The following is an 8,356-nucleotide window of genomic DNA, read 5'->3' on the forward strand; positions in this document are numbered from 1 at the left end:
ACCATGAAAACTGGACTGGGGCAGGAGGCAGGGAGCAGCAGCCTGTCCTTTGCAAGAGAAAGCAGCAAATAACGAGTTGGTTATGGAAGAGATAAAAGAAAAGCTGACCTCTGTGATAAGCATGGAGGTGGTGGGAACGATGAAGCAAGGAAGCAATTATCACAACTCTTCTGGATGAAGTGGGTACAAGAGCTAACGTAGCTGAGCAGTGAATTTCAGCAGAAAAAAAATGGATTGTGCACAGCTGCAGGGGTTACTGCTGGAGACTGTATCAGAAAGAAGAAAAATGGATATTGCCTGCAGAGGGACTCGGCACTTTATTGGGCTTCCAGGAGAAGTCGGCTCCAGCATACGCAGGAATTTCTGAGAAGATGATTTCCTAGCTACTTTAGATTCACTGCAAACAGGTTTCAAGTGATAAAATTCTTTGGGGGATACGGGTTATAATGAATGATCTGTTTTAGAAGAGGAAACAAATAGTGGGATGTTGCAATGTTTTAGCAGTGAGAAAGCCATTGTTTCCAGATTTGTATTAATGATACGGAGTAGAAGGAGAATGGTGAGATGACAGCATTTGTAAATGAGGAAAGTGATCAAATATCAATGGCAGTCCCAGGAGGAAGGGTGAGAGCAGTTGGAAAATACTAAATTTCAGCTCTGATTCTCATATCCCTTAGGATATTTTATAAATTCATTTTTTCCTGAGGAGTTTTCTGGGTACCTCAACTCAAGGCAGTGCACTAAGCCTTCATACCTCTGTTATTTGTCCAGCAGTTAAATCCAGCTTCAGCTGCTAATGCTGATGAACCTGGAGCCAGGAGAGACTGCAATACTCAAGCCCTTGTGAGCGACGGCCAGCTGTCATTATTTCAAGACTCTTGTCATGAGCGCAGCTCTCGCCATGTGAATGATTCTGCATATTACTCACAACTTGTAAGAACAAAGCGAAGAACAGTATTTGAACTGCATTTTCTAAATACAGCCACATGAACAATACTTCGAAAGGAAAAATTTCCTGTCAAGAGGCATTTATATGCGGCACCAGGAAAAAAAAAAATCTGCTCTGGAGATCTAGATCTGTAGGCAAAAAGATGCAAAGTAGGAAATCCCAAAACACAAAAAGAATTATGTTGCTCAACTAACATTATATTTCTTGCATGATAATAATTATAAACAGACGCACCATTTGATGGTTTACAGATTTCTCTTCTTTACTTAGTTCAGCTAAAATTTGTGAAGTCTTTCCCTTCATTTGTGGAATAATTGACTTGTTCTTATGACATCTCCGGGCTTACGATCCAAAGCTAAGCACAATCTTTTAGTCGAAGCTGGATCTCTTTGTGAAATAAGTACTGTGATTTCATCACATCTTACTGGGTTCGGTACAAAAATTACTGTTGAGATGTAATCACCTGGGCTACGCAGAAAATGACGCCAGATGAGTGGAGGGGTTGCCTGCACCCATTGCATTCGCTGAAACCCAGTGACTCTTCCCTTTACACAATGTCTGTAGGGGTGCCAAACCCAAAAGTTTTCGAGAAACAAAAGTTTTAAAGAATTGCACGTCAGGCAACGGCAGGAGAAGACTTTCTGTTTCTAAAGCTGTGCAGGCTCTTTGGAGTGACATGCTCTGCCATGACTGCCAGCCAGCCTTCCCACACTTCCTTTTCTTTACCTGCTCCCACCGCCACCGCTGCAGATTGCCTCATCTTCTCTGTTTAAAGATCATTTCAGCTGTTGACATGTCCTTTGTGTGAGTTTGCTGACTTATTTTGTGAGAATGTTTGATGCAGTAGGATGCCTTGGCACAATATCAGCTTTGCTGCAACTGAGATTTGTCACTGAGCTCCTCCTCAAGCAAAGCCCTCGAGTCTCCTTCATCAGCCTCTGGCACCTGCGATGCCTTCCTGTAGTCGGGGTGAAGGTGTATGTGTGCCCCCAAATCTCCCTCCTCTCGATCAGCCTTTCCGTTTTCCCCTTGCATGAGCATGGAGTGAGCAAACTGTCTAGTCTCTGAAGGCGCAGGTAGATGCCATGCTTCTCAGGCTTTTCATGTAACAAAAAATACCTGTCTGTGTATACAAACTGAGTCACCTTCTGCCTGTAATTGCAGTTCTTGTCAGACATCATTTCAAGTGTTATTCTTGGCAATAACGTCTCATTCAGCTTGGCCTCTTCTCCCCAGTGATCATGCACTTTGGTTTCCCATCTTTATCAGAATGGGCAGCTTTGTACTTAAAATCTGCTTTTGTTTTTGCTGCTTTATGTTTGTGTTGGGCATTTTTTCATTGGGAAATTGTGTTTTCCCTGTGGACTATGCTCCTTCACACTGCAAGTTTGGTCTGTGTCTCACTTTCCTGAGGAGCTGGTCCCAAGCAGAAATGGGAGGTCGCCTCTTGTGTGTTTTGAAAATTTGCAAGAAATATTCATTGGAAATCAGATACTAAGATATTAAATGTGCACACAGAGTTAGAACATAATATATTAGTGGCATAATCCTTTTTATGATATTCCATACAGGTCTTAAGTATAAATATTTCCAGTGTTGAACAAGTGCTGCCTTAAACCATTCAGTCACTCCGTAGAGGCTGCAGCTCACTCAACAGCAAAGCTTAGGCCTATTTCCAACCTCTCTCCAACAGAAAACACAGGATTGGTCCATCATATTCACTGTTATCTCTCATGTTGCCATTTTCCACCCCTCTTGGCCAGGTCCTTTTTCCCCAGCAGAATAACTGGTAAGCAACCAGTACCTCACTTTGATTATTTGACTCAATTCATTTAGTCTTTGCCTGTAATTGAGTGCAAACCTAACCACTAGTAGAGCATCAAGAGCTTTTTTGTATGGGTGACGTACCTTGCCCCTGTCATGGATGATTTGGGCCAGGCTGTTATGGGTATCCTGTCTGGTTCTGTCAGCAGTTACACCAGGGAAAGTTTTGGCACATGCTGTAAAAGCTAAACCTTGACCCAGCCATGAGCAAAGAAGAGAGAGGCACTGATTTAAAATGCCTGATGATGAAGTCAGATGAAGCCATTTCAATATCAACTGAAATAATTTTATCGGCAGTGGCTCCTATGAACATATTTTCCTCTCAGTTACAAGCAGTGGGGTTACCCGGCTCAGAGATCTCCAGGTGGACTCACCATCCTTAGCTCCCCTTTGAGGACAGGGCTGGGAGAAGGGACAATACTTTGCAAGTGCCATTGTCCCTATGGCCTTACGCCTCTGCCCCTGAACACAGGGGAAAATGAACCAGACGCAGTTGGCTGGTGATCTGGTTTTCAACCCAGTAGTTTTGACCAGAGGATGTCGGACTCTCTGTAGCCAGAAGCCAGTTAGCTGCTAGCAAAGTATTTGCATGAATACTCGTGCAACATCTTCTGGCTGACAAACTGCATTATGTGTTTGTCCCCGTGCCCAGGAGTGAGCATCACAGTTCTCTGCCTCCATACACTGTGTTATGTGTAGCCAAAATTGTAAACTTCTTGTGGTGGTGGTGGTGGTGGTGTTCTCTGAGCTAACATCCAAGACACAGCCAATGTCAGGGATCTGTTTTGGGAACTGGAAGGTGCTCTGTCTCAACTGCTGCTGCTTGGGTGACTTGCTGACACCAAAGTCCCTAAAGAATTGGCTTAGCAGTGGGCAATATCTGAGCCAAAAACCTGCAGATCAGCAGCTTCTGGAAGCAGAAACTCCTTTTGCAAGTTCTGGTATCACCCAAGCTGCTTTCCTGACTTTTAGCAATGGCTTTTTGTTAATTAGGTCATGTGTGGCCGTTGTAAATTAAGTGCTACACAATCCAGTAGGAACAGTGTTTTGTGCCCCTGTGTCTTTTCACTTCATAAGTCTCACCTTTTCTTTGCTCTCCAGGTTATGCTGAGACGGAAGGAGGGACTTGGAGAGAGAAGATTAACCTTTCACTGGCCACAATTCGCTCCCTCTTATCACAGAGGATTCGGCAACCCACCCCCCTCCCATCCAGCCTGTCTGAATTGCTGAAAGCATAATGCTCCCATATGAGAGATAAGTAAGTGAGCTCTCTTTCTTTTCCATAGGGATGAACTATAGTGTATGCAGATTATTAGGAGAAGAAAATAATATCAGAGAAAGGTGGCTTTCTTAAAAGGCATCAGTAGCATTAGTGTCATGTGTGAAGCACCCATTTGTGACAACTGTACAGACCTTTCAATGGAAAATTGTGCTGTGCTACCTTTTAAAGTATGAAATGCTAATTTTGGATTTACAATTTTTGAACTGGAGGGCTGCATTTTTCATGGAATTTTGTTTAATTTCCCAGTGAAAAAAGGCATTCGAAACACAACTGTCTACAGCCAACTGTCAACAAAAATCAACTGTAATAACACGCAGCCTGTCACTGATTTATGTAGTGATGTGGTAATCTTCTCAATTTAGCTGGATATTTCTTCTTCATACCAAATAGCTGAAAGTCTTGCTAGACATTTATGAATATCGGGAGTTACTATTAGGATGATAATGGGGCAAGATTAAAGAGGTGTTCACTAGTTCAAAGTGCCAGTTAAAGAGACAGGGAATCAAGAGGTGTAGAAATATATGGCCCATTGGTATAAGTGAACTTTATATTTTCAGAGTTGCTTAAGATTTGGGAGACGGCATATTGAAATCCATCTGCCATGACAGCATCTTTCTAAAGGGAGACCGGGGGGAGCAGCTATACACATTTTTTTTCCCTAAAAAATCTGCTTTTGTTTAGCGAGGGGTGGATTTAAAATCTTGAGTATTGGAGATAGAGGAAATGAGTATGGGTGATGATATGGTAATCAGGCCACTGGGACTCTTTGCCCTTTTCTCCTAAGGTCTGAGCCTTAGATGTGGTCACTCTGTACCAGGCTGCATCTCAGCAAGGACTGGCGAGTAAGATATCACACTCTGCATGTTACAGCTAAGGAAAGTAATTGGCCCTTCATAAAGAGCTAGAACTAATGCAGACAAAACGATACTGCAAGACTTGAGCTGCAAATAAAGAGACAAGTTTGTGTTTTACAAAAATGTATAATTTACCAGGCATTTCATTATGCTGTATAAAAAGGCAAAAATGATAATTGAAAATAAATGCGGCTGCCTAGCTACAGTATATGCTGCCAGCGTTACTGGAAATAGAAGCGCTTTCTTGCTGAAGATAGTTAAAATTTTGATACAACTTCTGTCTGCAGATTTGTGTAATGTATCTTGTTAAATTTGTTTCAGTTTGGGTATTTGTTACAGAGAAGCAGGCAAAATGTGAGGATCTGTCTGTGTATTTATATATCTAGGAGTTTATACAATTACATTAATTATTAACAGTGTGTTCTGCAGATGCACCCATCTGTGGAGTCTGGGTGAGGTTGCTGAGTTTATTTCAGAGCGGGCAGAGTACACCATTTACCTTCAAGGTTGCCAAAGATATTCCATTGCAAGCTCCTATCTTCCAGGGAACGTGGTTACAAATATAAATATACCAAAGTAATATTGTTGGGTTCTTTTCCCTTGAAGCAAAGGGAACTCTGAGTTGCCATTTTTCTTTGGCAGCATACAAAGATGGGGCTACTTGGGGATGCTGAGAATTACTGGAGGAGGAGGGGATGGGTCCATTGTCACTGAATTGTTATTGCTTCTGCTCTGAAAGCTTCTTTCTGGCTGCCCGCATCCTCTGGCAAGAGGAAGTTGCCGCAGACATGGTGTCCATCTGCGTCCTAACACATGAGCCTACCTGCAGCAGTCTGGGTGATCTCCACAACCCAAAATGGGAAAATCTCTCCTGAGGCAGTTTTTCTGGGGAAAACCCCCACCTCTCCTGGATTGAGATTTTCCCCCCCAAGCCCTTTAATTTCTTATCAGAGCACACTGTAAATGGCTCAGCCCCTTGTGGTGTCTGCTCATGCCCTGCAGCAGCAAAAGGCAGTGCATGTTACCCAAATTATGAGTGAAGCTACTGAGTGTCCATTAGCTCTGGAATAAAGCTAAAAAGGAAAGGTAAGAGGCCTTCCCTTGACTGAAAAAGGCTTGACACCACCAAGCTGGCTTTAGAGGCCAGAGTGGTAGGGTCAGAGAAACAGCAAACAAAATTAGTTCCTTGTTGGGGCTCCCATACCACAGATCCCCCACCAGGCTGGATGGGATGAGACCACAGTGAACCAAGTACTGGGAAATGAACTGACCAGAAGGAGACTTTTATATGTGTTTAGATCCACTGTTTAAAATAATCTTTTTTCCCCCCTTTCTTTCCGTTTGGACTCTTTTTTATTTTTAATTTGTAGACTCAGCTGGGCTGCATTGTTCAGACAGCCATGGTTGTGTTTGGATGGGTCAGGCCCTATGAATTCACTTGGCCTTGAAGCAAAAAACTCATCATGAATAATGAAAGAAAAGGAAAATAATGCCTGAGACAGAATGACTTTAAAAATGATTAATATCTATTCTTTGCCTCATAATTTGCCTCCAGACTTTTCCCTTTTCAAAATAGCTTGCCATTAGCAGTTGAACTTTCAATAGTCAGTACTTTGATGGAACTGGTACTCTGAAGCCAAAGGGAACATTATTATTATTATTATTATTATTTTATGAAATCAAGGTTCATTTTGATAAGTTCAAAGCCCTAGATGAATATAGAAAGGACCAAGTTCTACCCTCAGCCACACCTAGCTTGCTCAAATTGGCCACTTGAAACACCGCAATGTTTTCCAGAGAGATACTGAAATTCTTGAGACCATAGAGGTGTAAACACCACCCTTAGGTTCCTATCTAATAACCGCTTACAGAAAAGCAGGTCCTGCACAGAGCATCGTGGAGGGGATTTGCAGTTATGAAGGAACAGGATACACCAGGGATGCAACTGACTGCCACTAAGTAGCTCAGCAACTCTGAAGGGCTCCCAGCCAGGCTCTCAATACCTCGTCTCAGGCAGGAGATTTTTTAATTCAAAGGCTTTTATTAAAAAACAGTTCAGGTAAATGCTGACAATAAGCAAGCAAACCTGTTCAGCCCCAGTCCACAACTTGCCAGGCAACAGGATGCTTCTCCCTGACATTTAAGAGAGCTAACAGCTGAAGAAAATATTGCATGTTTTACCCTTTCCATTTGACAAAACCATATTACTTTTGCAATTGCATTTATGTTCCTTTTTTGCAGACTGTCCCCTCCTCCAATTCCCAGGGTCTAAAGGCTCCCAGCTGCCTCCTGTTAAAGGAAACCCCCTTTCCCGTAGTGCCCTGGCCAGGACTTTGAAAAAACCTAAAGCAGCTTTGTCTACCTCAGAAGCAGATCCATGCCAGGATTTGGGGTATGCTGAGTCAGGGCTTGGGGAGCTAAGCTGGCAGGGTATGGACATAGAGTAATTGCAACCAATGAGCTAATGGGAGTTAATTAGTGTATCCCAAACACCTGTGGAGCTCTTCCCACCATGGTTTGAGCTTCTGTTTGCTCTTGGGGCACACTGCTTCACCTTTGTTCTGAACACCTCCATCCAACCATGTCTTGGGCTACCCTGAGCTTCAGGTAAGTCCTTCTGTTATTCCTAAAGTCTTAAAGTTTTGTAGCATGACAGTGCTTCAGGGTTGTTTTTCTTTTTGAGATGGTGAGCAGAGAATGATGGTTGTAGCACCTGAAGTTGCTTTGGTTTGTGGCAGTTGCAAGGTGGGGTAGCTGCTTGGTGTGAAAGATGGTGATTCTGTTGTATGGCAAGAACCTAATTTCTTAACTTTTTTGTCCCTCTACCTCTACCCCATTACTTGAGTCTGCTTTGTTGGCATGTTTAACCTTTAGACACCTGTATGCATGTAATGCCTCTCTCATGAGTCTTCACCTAGCTGATCATCTGTAGATAGCAGTAAGATTTTATGGGACTTGGTACTTCTTAAGAAAGCCAGACTTCTTTGATTTTCTGTCAAAATAGTGGATGATGATTTTGTTTGTAATGGTCAGATGTGCTAGTTCTGTGAATATTATGGTCTTTGCAGTATATGAAGTCAAAATTGTTATGGTCTTCAGTCAAGCAATGCTCCTGTTGAGCATGTGGGGTTTACCCCTGATTAAAACAGGGATTGCCCCATGTTTTTCTGCTTCATCCCTTTCCTGGTGTGTCTGGAATTGGATGGAGAGTTGGGAGAACCGAAGGTGTATGTTCTCCTCCGCTGCCACAGTTTCGGACAACCCAGCAGTATTCATGCAGGCTTCAGGTGTTCCAGCTAAATTAATCTGTGAGCCTGTGGTCACAGCTGAACTTTGTTAAAACACTTAAGGGTAAAGGGTGGCTACAAAGTGCTGAGAAGCTACCAGAACCTTCTGTACCTTTCAAATCCAGCTCTGAATTATCTCTGCCTGTGCTAAGAGGTGGGA

General features: G+C 42.9%; 1 long non-coding RNA gene across 13 annotated transcripts in view; it reads left to right on the plus strand.

Annotated features, from left to right (window-relative positions):
* LOC130157477 (uncharacterized) overlaps positions 1-8,356 on the plus strand; it is a 224,892-nt gene that overhangs the window by 77,470 nt on the left and 139,066 nt on the right. For all 13 annotated transcript variants that reach the window (XR_008824896.1, XR_008824894.1, XR_008824900.1 and 10 more), the window contains one exon: positions 3,875-4,031. This is a non-coding gene — a long non-coding RNA (uncharacterized LOC130157477). The remainder of the gene's footprint in view (positions 1-3,874; positions 4,032-8,356) is intronic.

This window comes from Falco biarmicus, chromosome 12, assembly GCF_023638135.1.
Source record: "Falco biarmicus isolate bFalBia1 chromosome 12, bFalBia1.pri, whole genome shotgun sequence".
NCBI lineage: Eukaryota > Metazoa > Chordata > Aves > Falconiformes > Falconidae > Falco > Falco biarmicus.